At 47.6% G+C, this 17,182-nt stretch overlaps 2 non-coding genes across 2 annotated transcripts; both read right to left on the reverse strand.

The window, feature by feature from the left end:
* Positions 1–554: 554 nt before the first annotated feature.
* Positions 555–636, reverse strand: TRNAS-AGA (transfer RNA serine (anticodon AGA)). The gene has a single exon. It is a non-coding gene; the product is annotated as a tRNA-Ser (tRNA).
* Positions 637–3,496: 2,860 nt separating this feature from the next.
* Positions 3,497–3,578, reverse strand: TRNAS-AGA (transfer RNA serine (anticodon AGA)). The gene has a single exon. It is a non-coding gene; the product is annotated as a tRNA-Ser (tRNA).
* Between the last annotated feature and the right edge of the window lie 13,604 nt (positions 3,579–17,182).

Genomic DNA, 17,182 nt, shown 5'->3' on the forward strand with positions numbered 1-17,182 from the left:
AAAAGACAGTATGAGGTGTGGAGAAAACAGCAGCAGGTACACGGAGCTCAAATGAGATTAATGGCGCCTCAGTAGAGCACGTAAAGGAACAGTTACAAATCTAAGAAAAGGGAAAGAAAAGACTAGGAAAAAACACAGAAAGAGCTTGTAGATGAAATTCTCTTCCAGGAACAGCAGGTTAGGAGAAATTACACAGGGAGCAGTTAAGCTTGTAACACGGGGGAGAATAGAAAAAAAATGCAGTTTTATGAAGTGTGTTTGCCTAATCCAGCTAGCATTTTTATTTTATTTCTCTATTTGCTTCTTTTATTGGTAAAGTAAGTTTCAAGTGCATGCACAGGTATGACCGAGAGAGCCAGGGTATAATAATTTGAAGCGTTTGCACCAGCGCTAATGAAGGACGAGAGTTATAGCAAAGATATGAAAGGGGGAGCGATAATAAATATGTGATATGGCAATAGTGACACCAAAATAAGCCACCTATTTATAAAACTGACACGGAAGAAATACTAAAGGTTAACTTCTGAAATTGTAGCCGATGTTAAAAAGATTCTCGTTGTCGGCAGGATTCGAACCTGCGCGGGGAGACACCAATGGATTTCTAGTCCATCGCCTTAACCACTCGGCCACAACAACCGACTGTAAGGCATGTGCACATAATCTGTATGCAAGTTTTCAAGGTGTTCCACAGCAAATTCCTGATATTCTGCAATGCACTTTTTAAAAATAATGTTTTTTTCAGCAGGCACATTCTCTCGTAAAAACAAAAATTGAATGCGTATATCTCTAGTTTGGAATACCATAGGCTTGCATGCATACTCTCATGGGTCACTCAAGTTTTTTGGACCCTATTGCACTCTGTTTTCGTGCTGCTTTTAGTATATGGCCCATATTACAGAAGTCTACCATCTTTGAGTATTTGAGGCTCCTTTGTAAGTGCTTTATATTTTTTCCTTGAAGAGCTATATAATAAAGGGGTCCGGGAAAGATTCCATTTATGGAAGATAAAAGAAGGCCCACTTGTCTCACCAAATGCTGTAGAGAAACCTGATGTTTTATTCATGTTATCCTTAGTTCGTTTTTGTTAGACCTTGCATTCTTAAGGTGGTCCCAACCCCACCTTATTGCTTTTCACCTCCGCATTTTGCTGTATCTTTTTGTTGGCCTTAGGACTCTGATCACTTTATCGCTACTAATCAGTGCTGAAGTGCACGTGCTTCTTCCCTAATCATGTGTATAATTGGAGTATACCTGACTGACAGATTTAATTTACTTGAAAGCCCCTTGTAAAGTGGTAGACCATATACCCAGGGACTGATTGTGCGGCCCAAATAAATAGCATTTCAAACCTGTCTCAAGCCTGCTACTGCAGTGCCTGTGCTGCAGTGTACTGCCACTTCGACTTGGCATTTAAAACTACTTGCCAAGCCTTAAACATCAATTTTATTACATATCAGTAACCCCTAAGGTAGGCCCTAGGTAGTCCTAGGGGCATCATGCTATGTAAGTAAAAGGTAAGACATGTACTGTGGTAGTTTGTATGTCCTAGTAGTATCAAACAGTCTATTACATTTTTCACTACTGTGAGGTCTGCCCCTCTCATAGGTTAGCATTGGGTATTCCCTTATACTTTTTGGGGGGTAATTCCATATCAGAGAGGAGAAGCTTTATTTATTTATTGATAAATCCTATCTACTGGTGAGGTTGGATTTAATCTTACTATTGAATAAATGCAATTTTTAGAGAGTGAGCATTTCTCTGCACTTACTGCTCTATTTGCATTGAAACCTGTCTTCGATTGACGTCTGGATTAGGCTGCGAGACAGCTACATATGTGCATTCCCTGTAGACAGCCACAACACAGGTCACTCAACTGCAACTGCATTCATCTGCATTCTGATTAGCGTGGGGGAGAGCTCCGCTCCCCTTACCGCAAATATGTTCAAGAACGATAATTTATGTCAGTAAGTACAGTATACCTACATCTTATAATCATGTGTGTTTAAATAATTTGTTGTTAGATCGTTTAAATATTGAAAAGGATCTGTTTTTAATAGACAGTTTACAAAAACAACTGGTACATTTGGGAATTCTGTAAAGGAAAAACCCAACTGCCCTGACATTGCCAACCACAATGCCGTGACTCGGATTCGAACCGAGGTTGTTGCGGCCACAACGCAGAGTACTAACCATTATACGATCACGGCGAGCTACTTGGGCTCAATAATGTACAGTGACATGAAGAAATTATAATTCGGCATACTCAGGGCTACTCCTGTGATAGGCTGAATGTGTTCATTGCTTCCTCATTCCTTATACAAAGGCTTTATCTCCTCAGTGGTTGATAGGCTGAAACCGTTTCCTGGCCGCCTGCTTGTGAACTGGCAGGAGACAAAGATCACACATACACTGGTGGGCCTGTGATGGGACACCAATGCAGAGAAACACACCTGGCGCAGATATTCTATTCTGTTTATTAGACCTGCATCTCCCCTGTACCTCCTCAAGCCATCTGTATGTGAAGCAAGAAAGAGTTAAGGAACAGTCCATCTACTCTTTTATTGGGAGGATGCTGCCGTGAGCTCCTCCCAGCTAATCACACAAACAGCAGTAAAGCAAGATAACTACACAGTTAGGGGGGACTGCATGGTTAGGTTTTTGAGGAATTATTGAAACTGACCTCAGTGACCCATAATCAGAGCTGTGGCTAATGACTGCATGCCTAATTATGATGAAGCAAGCACCATGGCTCGTAGGGGCCCCACAACACACTTTTCTTAGCTCATTGAATTAAAGTATAAACTTCTGCCATGTGTGAGTGGTAAAGGCTTGTTAATTTTGTTGCTTTTCGAATTCACGTCTGACAACAAGACGAAGGAACATTGGGGCATCAGACGCTTTGGAAAGTAGCCACCAACCGCAGAGAAAGAGAGAAAGAGGGAAAAGGCAGTATGAGGTGTGGAGAAAACAGCAGCAGGTACAAGGAGCTCAAATGAGATTAATGGTGCCTAAATAGAGCACGTAAAGGAACAGTTACAAATCTAAGAAAAGGGAAAGAAAAGACTAGGAAAAAACACAGAAAGAGCTTGTAGATGAAATTCTTTTCCAGGAACAGCAGGTTAAGAGAAATTACACAGGGAGCAGTTAAGCTTGTAACACGGGGGAGAATAGAAAATAAAATGCAGTTTTATGAAGTGTGTTTGCCTAATCCAGCTAGCACTTTTATTTTATTTCTCTATTTGCTTCTTTTATTGGTAAAGTAAGTTTCAAGTGCATGCACAGGTATGAACGAGAGAGCCAGGGTATAATAATTTGAAGCGTTTGCACCAGCGCTAATGAAGGACGAGAGTTATAGCAAAGATATGAAAGGGGGAGCGATAATAAATATGTGATATGGCAATAGTGACACCAAAATAAGCCACCTATTTATAAAACTGACATGGAAGAAATACTAAAGGTTAACTTCTGAAATTGTAGCCGATGTTAAAAAGATTCTCGTTGTCGGCAGGATTCGAACCTGCGCGGGGAGACCCCAATGGATTTCTTGTCCATCGCCTTAACCACTCGGCCACAACAACTGACTGTAAGGTGTGTGCACATAATCTGTATGCAAATTTTCAAGGTGTCCCACAGCAAATTACTGATATTCTGCAATGCACTTTTTAAAAATAATGTTTTTTTCAGCAGGCACATTCTCTCCTAAAAACAAAAATTGGATGCGTATATCTCTAGTTTGGAATACCATAGGCTTGCATGCAAACTCTCATGGGTCACTCAAGTTTTTTGGACCCTATTGCACTCTGTTTTCGTGCTGCTTTTAGTATATGGCCCATATTACAGAAGTCTACCATCTTTGAGTATTTGAGGCTCCTTTGTAAGTGCTTTATATTTTTTCCTTGAAGAGCTATATAATAAAGGGGTCCGGGAAGGATTGCATTTATGGAAGATAAAAGAAGGCCCACTTGTCTCACCAAATGCTGTAGAGAAACCTGATGTTTTACTCATGTTATCCTTAGTTCGTTTTTGTTAGACCTTGCATTCTTAAGGTGGTCCCAACCCCACCTTATTGCTTTTCACCTCCGCATTTTGCTGTATCTTTTTGTTGGCCTTAGGACTCTGATCACTTTATCGCTACTAATCAGTGCTGAAGTGCACGTGCTTCTTCCCTTATCATGTGTATAATTGGAGTATACCTGACTGACAGATTTAATTTACTTGAAAGCCCCTTGTAAAGTGGTATACCATATACCCAGGGACTGATTGTGCCGCCCAAAGAAATAGCATTTCAAACCTGTCTCAAGCCTGCTACTGCAGTGCCTGTGCTGCAGTGTACTGCCACTTCGACTTGGCATTTAAAACTACTTGCCAAGCCTTAAACTCCAATTTTATTACATATCAGTAACCCCTAAGGTAGGCCCTAGGTAGTCCTAGGGGCATCATGCTATGTAAGTAAAAGGTAAGACATGTACTGTGGTAGTTTGTATGTCCTAGTAGTATCAAACAGTCTATTACATTTTTCACTACTGTGAGGTCTGCCCCTCTCATAGGTTAGCATTGGGTATTCCCTTATACTTTTTTGGGGGTAATTCCATATCAGAGAGGAGAAGCTTTATTTATTTATTGATAAATCCTATCTACTGGTGAGGTTGGATTTAATCTTACTATTGTATAAATGCCATTTTTAGAGAGTGAGCATTTCTCTGCACTTACTGCTCTATTTGCATTGAAACCTGCCTTCGATTGACGTCTGGATTGGGCTGCGAGACAGCTACATATGTGCATTCCCTGTAGACAGCCACAACACAGGTCACTCAACTGCAACTGCATTCATCTGCATTCTGATTGGCCTGGGGGAGAGCTCCGCTCCCCTTACCGCAAATATGTTCAAGAACGATAATTTACGTCAGTAAGTACAGTATACCTACATCTTATAATCATGTGTGTTTAAATAATTTGTCGTGAGATCGTTTAAATATTGAAAAGGATCTGTTTTTAATAGACATTTTACAAAAACAACTGGTACATTTGGGAATTCTGTAAAGGAAAAACCCAACTGCCGTGACATTGCCAACCACAAAGCCGTGACTCGGATTCAAACCGAGGTTGCTGCAGCCACAACGCAGAGTACTAACCACTATACGATCATGGCGAGCTACTTGGGCTCGATAACGTACAGTGACATGAAGAAATTATAATTCGGAACACTCAGGGCTACTCCTGTGATAGGCTGAATGTGTTCATTGCTTCCTCATTCCTTATACAAAGGCTTTATCTCCTCAGTGGTTGATAGGCTGAAACCGTTTCGTGGCCGCCTGCTTGTGAACTGGCAGGAGTCAAAGATCACACATACACTGGTGGGCCTGTGATGGGACACCAATGCAGAGAAACACACCCGGCGCAGATATTCTATTCTGTTTATTAGACCTGCATCTCCCCTGTACCTCCTCAAGCCATCTGTATGTGAAACAAGAAAGAATTAAGGAACGGTCCATCTACACTTTTATTGGGAGGATGCTGCCGTGAGCTCCTCCCAGCTAATCACACAAACAGCAGTAAAGCAAGATGACTACACAGTTAGGGGGGACTGCATGGTTAGGTTTTTGAGGAATTATTGAAACTGACCTCATTGACCCATAATCAGAGCTGTGGCTAATGACTGCATGCCTAATTATGATGAAGCAAGCACCATGGCTCGTAGGGGCCCCACAACACACTTTTCTTAGCTCATTGAATTAAAGTATAAACTTCTGCCATGTGTGAGTGGTAAAGGCTTGTTAATTTTGCTGCTTTTCAAATTCACGTCTGACAACAAGACGAAGGAACATTGGGGCATCAGACGCTTTGGAAAGTAGCCACCAACCGCAGAGAAAGAGAGAAAGAGGGAAAAGACAGTATGAGGTGTGGAGAAAACAGCAGCAGGTACAAGGAGCTCAAATGAGATTAATGGCGCCTCAGTAGAGCACGTAAAGGAACAGTTACAAATCTAAGAAAATGGAAAGAAAAGACTAGGAAAAAACACAGAAAGAGCTTGTAGATGAAATTCTCTTCCAGGAACAGCAGGTTAGGAGAAATTACACAGGGAGCAGTTAAGCTTGTAACACGGGGGAGAATAGAAAAGAAAATGCAGTTTTATGAAGTGTGTTTGCCTAATCCAGCTAGCACTTTTATTTTATTTCTCTATTTGCTTCTTTTATTGGTAAAGTAAGTTTCAAGTGCGATGCACAGGTATGACCGAGAGAGCCAGGGTATAATAATTTGAAGCGTTTGCACCAGCGCTAATGAAGGACGAGAGTTATAGCAAAGATATGAAAGGGGGAGCGATAATAAATATGTGATATGGCAATAGTGACACCAAAATAAGCCACCTATTTATAAAACTGACATGGAAGAAATACTAAAGGTTAACGTCTGAAATTGTAGCCGATGTTAAAAAGATTCTCGTTGTCGGCAGGATTCAAACCTGCGCGGGGAGACCCCACTGGATTTCTAGTCCATCGCCTTAACCACTCTGCCACAATAACTGACTGTGAGGCGTGTGCACATAATCTGTATGCAAGTTTTCAAGGTGTCCCACAGCAAATTCCTGATATTCTGCAATGCACTTTTTTTAAAAAAATCTTTATTAATAGGAAGGAATAGTGGTTAGCCAGCATCATACAGTCATATGTTATTGGTTACAGTTTGTACATTTAACTTTTCGTACGTGACAAGTAACATCACTTTAGCAAGTAATTGCATTAAACCTTTGAAGACTCGTAGATACGTTATCAGGCGGTCCATTCGCATGTACCGTAGTCTTCTATTACCCCCCCCCCTTCGTGTACGATTCAACGGTAGCCTCATTTTTTATAGTACAGAAACAACAAACATCCCTCCCCCCCCCAAACCATGTGTCATCATTGCCATTGTGTCTCCACCCACTTCCCGTACCAGCATTTTTCTCAGCGTGTACGTCGGTACATAGCCAGGTCAAAGCCAACAACATCGTACTGTTGTTTTGCTGAGGTTGACATCCCCTATCCGCTTTGCTACTCCTCCTCCCCCTCTGAGTCCAGGTCGTCTCCCTCCGGTAAGGGGTCGCAGATTTCTCCTCTGTATATATTCCACGCCGCCCAGACTTTGTTCCACTTGCGGGGCGCCGCGCGTAGGACATACACTGCCCTTTCTGTTACCATCAGGATGTCCATGTTCTTAGCCCACCTGCTTGTGGTGGGTAGTTCTGGTGCGCCCCACTTCTGTGCTATATCCCGCTTGGCCACTGTCATAGCCAAAGTTGCCCAAATCAGTTCATATCTACCCAGGTCATTGGGGTCCCAGATGTTCAAAAGGCATTTGAGTGGTTCAGGTAGTATAGAAAGTTTAAGGGCCTGTGAGATCGAGCGCATTATCTGTCTCCAGAATTCTCGTATTTGTGGGTGTAGGAGAGTAGGGTCTGCAATCCTATGATCACCCAGATTTTTTGCTTTTGTTTCACTGGTTTACGACTTTCTCTGGCTGTGGGCCTGCCAATCAGACCCACAGCCTGGCTGTTCTCTCTCTAAATTACAACATGTACCCTAGGTGCATTTACCAATTGGTACTGGGCCACCTTATTAGACCCTGTAACTCAGGGCATAGGTGTACCCAGGGCCTACCAGGGGCTGAAGCATGTATTATGCCACCCCTGGCTGGCCTCCTAAATTTGACACAACTGGCTGCATGACAGCTGGGGCAAAGTCGTGTAATCACCCTTTGCTGTAGATATAGTATACCTATATCTAACCCTAAAAATGAACACACAGATTCCTATAAGTCACTCCTATGTCAGGCCTTAACAATCCTGAAGGCAGAGTGCTTGGAATCGTGTGAGCTGGTGCTCTGGCATGAGCTGAGCCTGTCTGCAGCTTGCGGAACCAAGTCCTAATAGCTGTTCCATGATATCGCATACCATATACTCTTAAGTGCATTATAATCCTCGCGGTTAAATGCTATCTTTGGTATTGCTTTATCAAAACATGTCGAGTAAGGTGTCATACGAATTGGAATACTAACCCCTCGCCAATTCTGGCGACGGGGTTAGCATTCCACCCTTCTAGAGGGACACGACATGTATGTAACTGTGAACCCCGATTAAAGTTAAACGAAGCCTCAGCTCCACAAAATGGATGCTGCCACCACAGACACGAGTCTGACCCCCTGCAGCTGGGAGACCTTCCAGGGAGGGGAGCCTGGACAAAGGGTTTCCTGTCAGGGGCGGTGCTAGCACCGTCCCAGACATGGTTTTGTGTATCCTGGGCAGGCAGGGCTTTACAGGAAGGTGACTGCTGAGTGGCACCCCGGTGCTCACTACGCATAGGCCAGTCTGAACCAGTTCCAGGGGCACACCAGCCCCTGGCCTGGGGAAGTCCGGCATGGGAGAGGGGTGTAACCACCCCCCTCCTAGTCCCACCCATAGGCAGGACCTAGTCACCGGGTCAGCCCCTTTTCTTAGTATAAAGATAGGAGCGGGCCCCCTGTTCAAATTAGATCATCTTTGGAATCAAGACACGACTTTCTACGAAAGGACATCAAGATTTCTTCCTCAAGATTCTCCCTTGTGGCTAAGGAGTAGTCACCCTGCATCAAGCGGGTACCATCCTAAGAACACTGCGGTCTGCTGCAAGTCCTTCCTCAGGAATCCGATGACCCAGCTTGACGAGACCCAGCTTCCCTGGCACCTCTGACCTCTACTCACCTCTACAGCCAAGCTGAGAACTGTGAGTGCGACGAGACCTCGAGGGACCGACGATCGCCAAGACTGCACGACTTCTTTGCAACAAGCCCACCGTGTGCTCCACTGGTGAGTGCTTTGGGGTCCGAGAAGCCCCAACCCTGAGCAGCTCCAGCACCGAAGATCAGCCCTCCAGCATCTCCACGATCTGCGTGGGGCCCTTCTGCTTTTGCCTGCTCACCGCGCTGTGTGGCTACTAGCCGGCTGGCTTGTGGCCTTCTTCACGACGCCCGACGACATCACTGCTGCTGGTCTGGTTGCTCCAGACTGGCCCTTGCTTCCTTCTTCAAGAGAAGCACCCCGGACCCTCCTGGTCCACTCCAGACGCCATTTTGAGTCCACCGCGTGGGCTTGAATTTGCCAAGGCTTTGTTGCCCAATCCTGGGTCCAGCGACGCCGACAGCTTCATCCATCGTGGGACAGCTCGCTCCTCCATCCTGGTCGCCGACAACGCCTCCTGGTCCGTGAGATCTGCGAGCACAGCGTCACCCACTCACCTAGTCGAGGTGACTACCATCCGGTGCCCTCCTGGTGCCACCTGACTACTGGCTAGTAGTCTCGAACTTGGTCCCCTCTGCTTTCAGGTGTCATCTCTCTTCGATCCAGGCTTGGATCCATCGAACTTTCTTCACTGGTCGCCTGCCAGCAACTTCCTTCTTCCAGGCTCCTGGTCCGTCTACGAGGATTCCCGACGTCTTTTGAGACCTATGCAGCTGCAGCCCCTGGGCTAGGTAACTTCGGCATTTCGGTGCCCCAGCATAGCCTCACTATCCAAGGGTCAGAATCCACTTTCGTTTTCCTCCTACCAGGTCGGGTTCGCCCGAGAACACTAACTGTCTGAAATCTAGCTACCATAGACTTTGTCCCGCATCCCGCGTGAGAGTGCACACTCTGCACCCGAGTCCCCTAGGCCTCCTAGAAGTAATCTGAAGATTCTATAGTCAAGACCTAGCGATTCCAAAGCCTATTAGTACTGTACTTACCTGCTAGTAATTTCGCATTCCACTTTCAGAGTATATGGTTTTCCGTGCCCCTCGGGCATTTGTATATACTGTGCTAACTTAAGTATTTTCGTAAGAGTTTTGTTTTGTGCTTAGTACCCTGTCCTCATAAAGAGTACAGGGCTGTTGTGATTCTTAATAAATATCTTGTTTATTTTCATAACACTTGAGTGGTGTCCTTTCACTGGGTATTCAAGGGGTATATGTGTGGTAAACAGCTGGCTTAACACGCCCTCTCGAGTCTTTAGCCTTAGACTGCTCGTATCCACGCTACTAGGATAGCTGGTCTATAAGGTTGACTTACAACCAATCATCAATAAGGGTTGCTGGACTGATACATAGTGTTCACTAGAATAGTGAGCACTGCATATTAGGCCACCTTCTCACAGTGGGCATTCCCATAATGTGTGAAGCAGTGTCCCCTCTTCCCCGCAGCCTCTCAAACAAAATGGATGCGGCGCTCTCAGTATTTTATGCAGCAGTGTCCTGGTGTAGTAGATGCGGTGCAGGATTTTAAGTTGCACCAGTCTGAGCTTACTTGAGATTCCAACCTCTCTCGGGGAGGCCAGCGCCTCATTCCACTCAAATTCATCTGTCTCACCTATTTCCCCCTCCCACCTTTCTTTAAGTTTCAGCGTTGGGTCTTTGAGATTATTGATCAGTTTTTTGTACGTGAGGGAGGTAGCGCTTTGGATCATGAATTCCGTTAGCAGTCTATCTTCTAACGGGGAGGAGTCCGGCAGAGTGGTACCTGCAGGAATTGCCCGTAGTAATGCATGCCTAATTTGTACATATCTGAATGTTTCTGTGGGTCCGAGGTTATATTGCTGTTGTAGGTGTGGAAATGGTACTACTGTGTCATTATCCCAGAGGTCCCCTACCGTGGAAATGCCTATGGAGTCCCACCGCTCAAAACCCTTATAGCCTCTGAGGTTTCCCAATGTCTTTGTGTCCCATAATGGTGTCATTTTGGTGATTCGACCTGCCCATCCCAATCGGGCCTGTGCCATGTGCCATAGGGTCGCCGTGTGTTTGGTCGGACCGAGTAGGCTCTTAAGTTGTGACTTATTGTAGAGCACAGACAGCATACAGTCCGTCCCAAGCTGTGACCAATCCGCCCGATAGGCCGGGTCCTCTTTTGGGGCGTGGATCCAATAGTTTATTATTTTAAGCTGGGCCGCCCAGTAATATAGTTGAATGTTGGGGAGCGCTATTTCCCCCTCATACCAGCTTTTAACCAACTTGTCGTAGGCTATACGTGCCGGGCCAGTATCCCAGTGCAAGGTAGTGACCAGCGCCACGATCTGCTTGAAGTATCGCGGTTGCACTAGGTGCGGGGTATTTTCTAGGACATAGAGGAGCCTCGGGAGCGCCATCATTTTGTATAACGCTGCCCTACCCAGTAGGGTCAGGGGCAGGGCCGCCCAATGCTTAACGTCCGCCCGTAGGCGATCCATAGGCGGTTTTAAGTTACTGGCAAAAAAGTCTGCTTCCTTGCTCGTGATGACAATACCTAAGTATTTGAAGGAGGTCGTCGTCGTAAGCAGAGAACAGTCATCTTGCAACCTCGGCGCCGGGCCTTTTAGTGTATACATGACAGATTTCGACCAATTTAGGGTGTAGCCCGATGTGCGTCCGTGGGTGTTACAGAGGTCTAGCAGGGCCGGGACGCCGGTGTCAGGTGTAGTCATGTAAATGAGCATGTCGTCGGCGTATAATGAGACTTTGTCCTCCCATCCCTCCTCCCATTTAATGCCTGCAAACAAGGGCGTAGACCTGATCTGAATTGCCAGGGGTTCAAGCACTAGCGCGAAGAGCAAGGGAGACAAGGGGCAACCCTGTCTAGTCCCCCTGCCTAATAGGAACCTCGGTGATATGTGGCCGTTGGCCACCACCTGCGCGACGGGCTTCGTATAAAGCAGCCGTATCCAAGCTATATATTTCGGCCCAAATCCCATACGTTCGAGCACCATCAAGAGATACTCCCACTCTACGAGGTCGAACGCCATTTTTGCGTCGAGAGAGAGAATCACAGCCTGTTCCGAGAGGAGGTGTGCACGGGCCATCACACCATGTACTCTCCGGAGATTCATCGCAGTGCTCCGGTGAGGCATAAAGCCCGACTGGTCAGGGTGGATCAGGGTACTGAGGTGGGGCAGCAAACGGGTGGCTAGAAGCTTAGCTAATATCTTGGCCTCAATATTCAGTAACGATATCGGGCGATACGAGGTACACTCAGTCGGGGGTTTCCCCGGTTTGGGTATCGCCACAATTGTGGCCGTGCGTTGATCCAGTGGCAACTCAGCTCTATCCCTGCTTTCCAAATACATGGCCAGCAGTGGGGCACTGAGTTCTGGAGCCATGGACTTGTACCATTCCACGGGTATCCCATTCGGGCCCAGTGCTTTTCCAGACTGTAACGCCTGGATCGCCAGCTGAATTTCCTCCTCCGTCGGGTCTACTTCTAGGGTACCCCTGTCCTCCTGTGTAATGCTGGGGATGGCAATATCCGCTAGTGTTGCTGCTGCCATTTGCTGTGTGACCATCCGGTCTGGTGTATATATTGTTTGATAATGTTGTGCCAATGCGCAAACTATGTCCTCTGGGTGTGTCAGTGTCCGCCCATCCTCCGTGTGTAGTCTCTGAATACCTCTCGCTCCACTCCCCCTCTTATCTAGCCATGCCAGCATTCGACCCGCTTTGTCTCCCACATCGTATATTCTGTGTTTAACGTACCCCTTCTCTGTCGTTTTAAGGTGAGACAGGTATTGTTGTTGCCGAACCATGAGGGTGTGTGTCGTGGTCGGGGAGGGGTCTGTCATGTGTGCATTGTTAGCTGTGTTGAGTGCCAGTTCTAAGTCTGTGAGTTCCTTCCGGGAATCCCGTTTGTGCCCCGTTATTGTTGCAATGGCCGTCCCCCGGAGGACTGTTTTGTACGCCTCCCACAAGATGGATGGCGATACCACCGTGCCTGTATTTTCAGCAAAATACTGCGTCGTCACAAGTTTGAGTTTCTTCCGAATCTTGGGGATTTTTAAAAAGTTGGGGTAAATTGGGTAGATCCGTGCACATTTTTTTCCCCCGGTCGTAAGCGATAGAACAATTGGAGAATGATCAGAGATTCCCCTGGGCAGGACGTCCACCTTATCAACCATTTCCAGCCCCAACCCCAGGGCCATGAAGTAGTCTATACGGGATAAACTATTATGTACAGCTGAGTAATAAGTGTATTGAGTAGCCTCGGTATGCAATTGTCGCCAGATGTCTACAAGGCCCAGGGCTTCTACAAAATCCGAGAGTGGTGCAGTTCCTCGTGGTCGGGCCCTAGAGGGAAAGGTGTCCTTAAGTGGATCCATGATTGCATTAAAGTCCCCCCAACAATCGTATCCCCCTCGGGGAGGTCAAGGAGGAATTTGCCTAGTGCAGGTAGGGCCACGGAGTGTAGTGCTGGGGGGATATATACCGATATTACATTAAGAGATCTGCCCTCCCATTGACCATGAACTGCAGCAAAACGACCCTGGTCGTCCGCCACGCGACTTGTTATGATAAAGGGGGATGATTTTTTCACCAGTATTCCCGTTCCCCTGGAGCTGGTAGTGAATTCTGCGTGTATTGCCATGGTATAGCCGCGCCTATCAAGTGCTTTGCAGGTGGACCCGTGAAGTGGGTTTCCTGTAGGAGGACCAAATCCGGGCTATGTCGCTTTATGGCCTACAGTACCAAGCCTCGTTTAATTTTGTCGCCCAGGCCTCTGACATTCCAGGTTAGCATGCGCAGTGGGGGTATCCCCGTAGTTACAGGGGAGCCCTCAGCGGGCGTGTTGTTAAGTGCCCTGGCCATTGAGTCGGTGAGAGAGCCTTGCACTCAGCGTGTCCTTAGGACTAACACATGTGTCGCTTCATGCCATGCTGTGTAGGAGACATACAAATGTCGGGGTGGCAGTACAATGTAAGTGCTGAATGATGACTATGAACAAAAACATGAATTCTAACAAGAAAACTTCAGTTCCATCCCCCCACCCTGCTACCCTGCTCCACGGACCAACCCCCGCCCGTTTCCCCAACTTTGCAGAGTGCTTTAGTCCTTCCCCAGTCATCTTACTTGCTCGTGGGGTTGGTGAGTCCCTTACGGGCACTGCCTGTGCCCACCTTACTCAGCCACGCCAGATCCATGGCCCTTGCGGCACATTCAGTCCCATACGAATATAGTCCGGCTTCAGACCGGAGCCAATTGTCCAGAGTCCAGCGGGTCCCTTTCAGGATCTGATTCCGTTTCTTCCGCGCCTTCCTGACAGGGTGATTGGGAGTTCTGATTGCTCACTGTCTTTTCGGTACGATGTGTCGGCCGGTCTCGATGCGGGCGATGTCGCTGTCCCACTGGTCTCCAGCCCTCCAGCCATTCCTGTGCCACCTCCGCCGTGTCAAAAAACCAAGTCTTTCCTTTGGCCACAATTCGCAGTTTAGCGGGGAATAGCATGGAGTACGGCAATTCCCTATCCCGTAGTGCTTTTTTTACCTCCGTGAAGGACTTACGACGCCTGGCCACCTCTGCCGTGTAGTCTGGGAAGAAGGCTAAGGTTGCATTTTGGATCCGCACCAGCGGTGAGGTTCTTGCCGCCAGTAGGATCGCATCCCTGTCCCTGAAATTGAAGAGCCGGGCCAGCACAGGCCTTGGTGCCGCTCCCGTCTTGGGCGGGCCTCCCGGGACTCTGTGCGCCCTCTCCACCGAGAAGAAGTGGGACAGGCCTTTGGGCTGCAGTTTGTTTTTGATGAGATCTTCCACATAGAGGTCCATGGCCCCCTTCCCCTCCGTCTCTGGAAGTCCAAGGATGCGCACGTTGTTGCGTCGCGAACGCCCTTCTTGGTCGTCCAGCTTGTCGTGTAGGAGCTTGGTTACTTTCTGCATTCTTTCCATGGCCACTTGTAGTTCCGAGGTGTCTTCCATAAGCGATTTCGTGACCACCTCTACCTGCGACACCCTCTCCGCCATTTTGTGAAAGTCCGCTCGCAGCAAGGAGACTTCAGAGGAGATGGCGCCCACTGTTGTTTTTACCTCTGAGAGTGTTTTCATAATGTCTTCCAGCGTTATTTTCTTCGTTCCTTCTGCGTCTTGAGTGTTACCCGTGGAGGTTCGCCCTACATTTTGAGGCTCACCTTGTTGTCCGTATGCAAATTTGTCTAATTTGGCCTGTGTGGATCCACTCCTAGTGCCTTTGCCCGCCATGGTGCTGGGGCTCGCGAAATCCGGAGTCTTGCCTTGTTTAGTCGCGATCAGCGCCTCGACCTCTTTCGCAGTTTGTAGGCACCAGCCAGGGAGCAGTAGGCTGGTGTGCGTTAGACAGAGTATCACCTTCCGCCCTCTGTGCAGGCCTCACTGGCCGTTGTGGTGATGCAGGAGAGTCCCGGCGGTTGCTGTATGAGTTTCAGGTTGAGTCGCTGTAGGTCGCACCCCGTGATCTGTGCTCTCGCCCCTCGATAATCCCACCTTGAGCAGGAACGGTCCCAGCGGCCTCCAGTTGGGGTCCTCTGGGCAAGCCTACCACACTCGGGTACTCCGGATGGCGCAGGGTCTGGTTCCGGGCAGCTGTACCCCCATAGGCCATGCAGGCCTCAAGCTCACCCGCTCAGTGCACCGGATCTATGTCTCTACTATGCCAGGGCTGCTGATGCTACCGGGCAGTATGTGGGCCCCGAGGCCCCTTCGCTAGCTCCTGCGTGGATCCTCAGTATGACGCCGTCCCCCGGGGGCACCGATGTCTCTCACCTCTGATCGGGGCTAATATGTGCTTCCACTTCGACCCTGCGGCCAAGCGAGGCGCGAAGATCGCCTCAACCGTTCCCAGCAGCCCGCCAGGCCCCCGAGGGGGGGGGAGTGTCGAGATCTCAGGGCCGCTCAGCGCGCCCAAGGCCAGATCGGCACATTTCTGAGCGTTGCGCCAGTCCCGTACAGGTGGCGTGTTTGTACGTGTGCCGTAGGGCGATGCCACTAAATGTTCCAGGCAGGTTGTGTGTTGTCAGGCGGGTGCCGGGATGCGTCCACCCCTCCCGGCCGGCTTGGTCGCACTTCCGCCGGGGCCTGGGTGCTACTCAAGGCCGGTGCTGTTCTTCCGCTGGTAGGCCCAGACTTGTCGCCTGGAATTCGCTTGGCTCTGCTCCTCCGAATTGCTTGAAAGTCGGACCGGTGACACCGCTTCGGTCCCGGACCCAAACGCCGCCGCTTCAGGTGAGCAGGGTAGCGGATAAGTGTGTCGGATTTAGATTAAGGCCACAGTGCCCTCAGGAGCTCTCACGCTATGCGGCCGCCATGCTTGGCTGCTAGCCACGCCCCCCTGCAATGTACTTTTTAAAAATAATGTTTTTTTCAGCAGGCACATTCTCTCCTAAAAACAAAAATTGCATGTGTATATCTCTAGTTTGGAATACCATAGGCTTGCATGCATACTCTCATGGGTCACTCAAGTTTTTAGGACCCTATTGCACTCTGTTTTCGTGCTGCTTTTAGTATATGGCCCATATTACAGAAGTCTACCATCTTTGAGTATTTGAGGCTCCTTTGTAAGTGCTTTATATTTTTTCCTTGAAGATCTATATAATAAAGGGGTCCGGGAAAGATTGCATTTATGGAAGATAAAAGAAGGCCTACTTGTCTCACCAAATGCTGTAGAGAAACCTGATGTTTTACTCATGTTATCCTTAGTTCGTTTTTGTTAGACCTTGCATTCTTAAGGAGGTCCCAACCCCACCTTATTGCTTTTCACCTCCGCATTTTGCTGTATCTTTTTGTTGGCCTTAGGACTCTGATCACTTTATCGCTACTAATCAGTGCTGAAGTGCACGTGCTTCTTCCCTAATCATGTGTATAATTGGAGTATACCTGACTGACAGATTTAATTTACTTGAAAGCCCCTTGTAAAGTGGTATACCATATACCCAGGGACTGATTGTGCCGCCCAAAGAAATAGCATTTCAAACCTGTCTCAAGCCTGCTACTGCAGTACCTGTGCTGCAGTGTACTGCCACTTCGACTTGGCATTTAAAACTACTTGCCAAGCCTTAAACTTTAATTTTATTACATATCAGTAACCCCTAAGGTAGGCCCTAGGTAGTCCTAGGGGCATCATGCTATGTAAGTAAAAGGTAAGACATGTACTGTGGTAGTTTGTATGTCCTAGTAGTATCAAACAGTCTATTACATTTTTCACTACTGTGAGGTCTGCCCCTCTCATAGGTTAGCATTGGGTATTCCCTTATACTTTTTGGGGGGTAATTCCATATCAGAGAGGAGAAGCTTTATTTATTTATTGATAAATCCTATCTACTGGTGAGGTTGGATTTAATCTTACTATTGAATAAATGCCATTTTTAGAGAGTGAGCATTTCTCTGCACTTACTGCTCTATTTGCATTGAAACCTGTCTTCAATTGACGTCT

This window comes from Lissotriton vulgaris, chromosome 1_1 (genome assembly GCF_964263255.1).
Source record: "Lissotriton vulgaris chromosome 1_1, aLisVul1.2, whole genome shotgun sequence".
Taxonomy (NCBI): Eukaryota; Metazoa; Chordata; class Amphibia; order Caudata; family Salamandridae; genus Lissotriton; species Lissotriton vulgaris.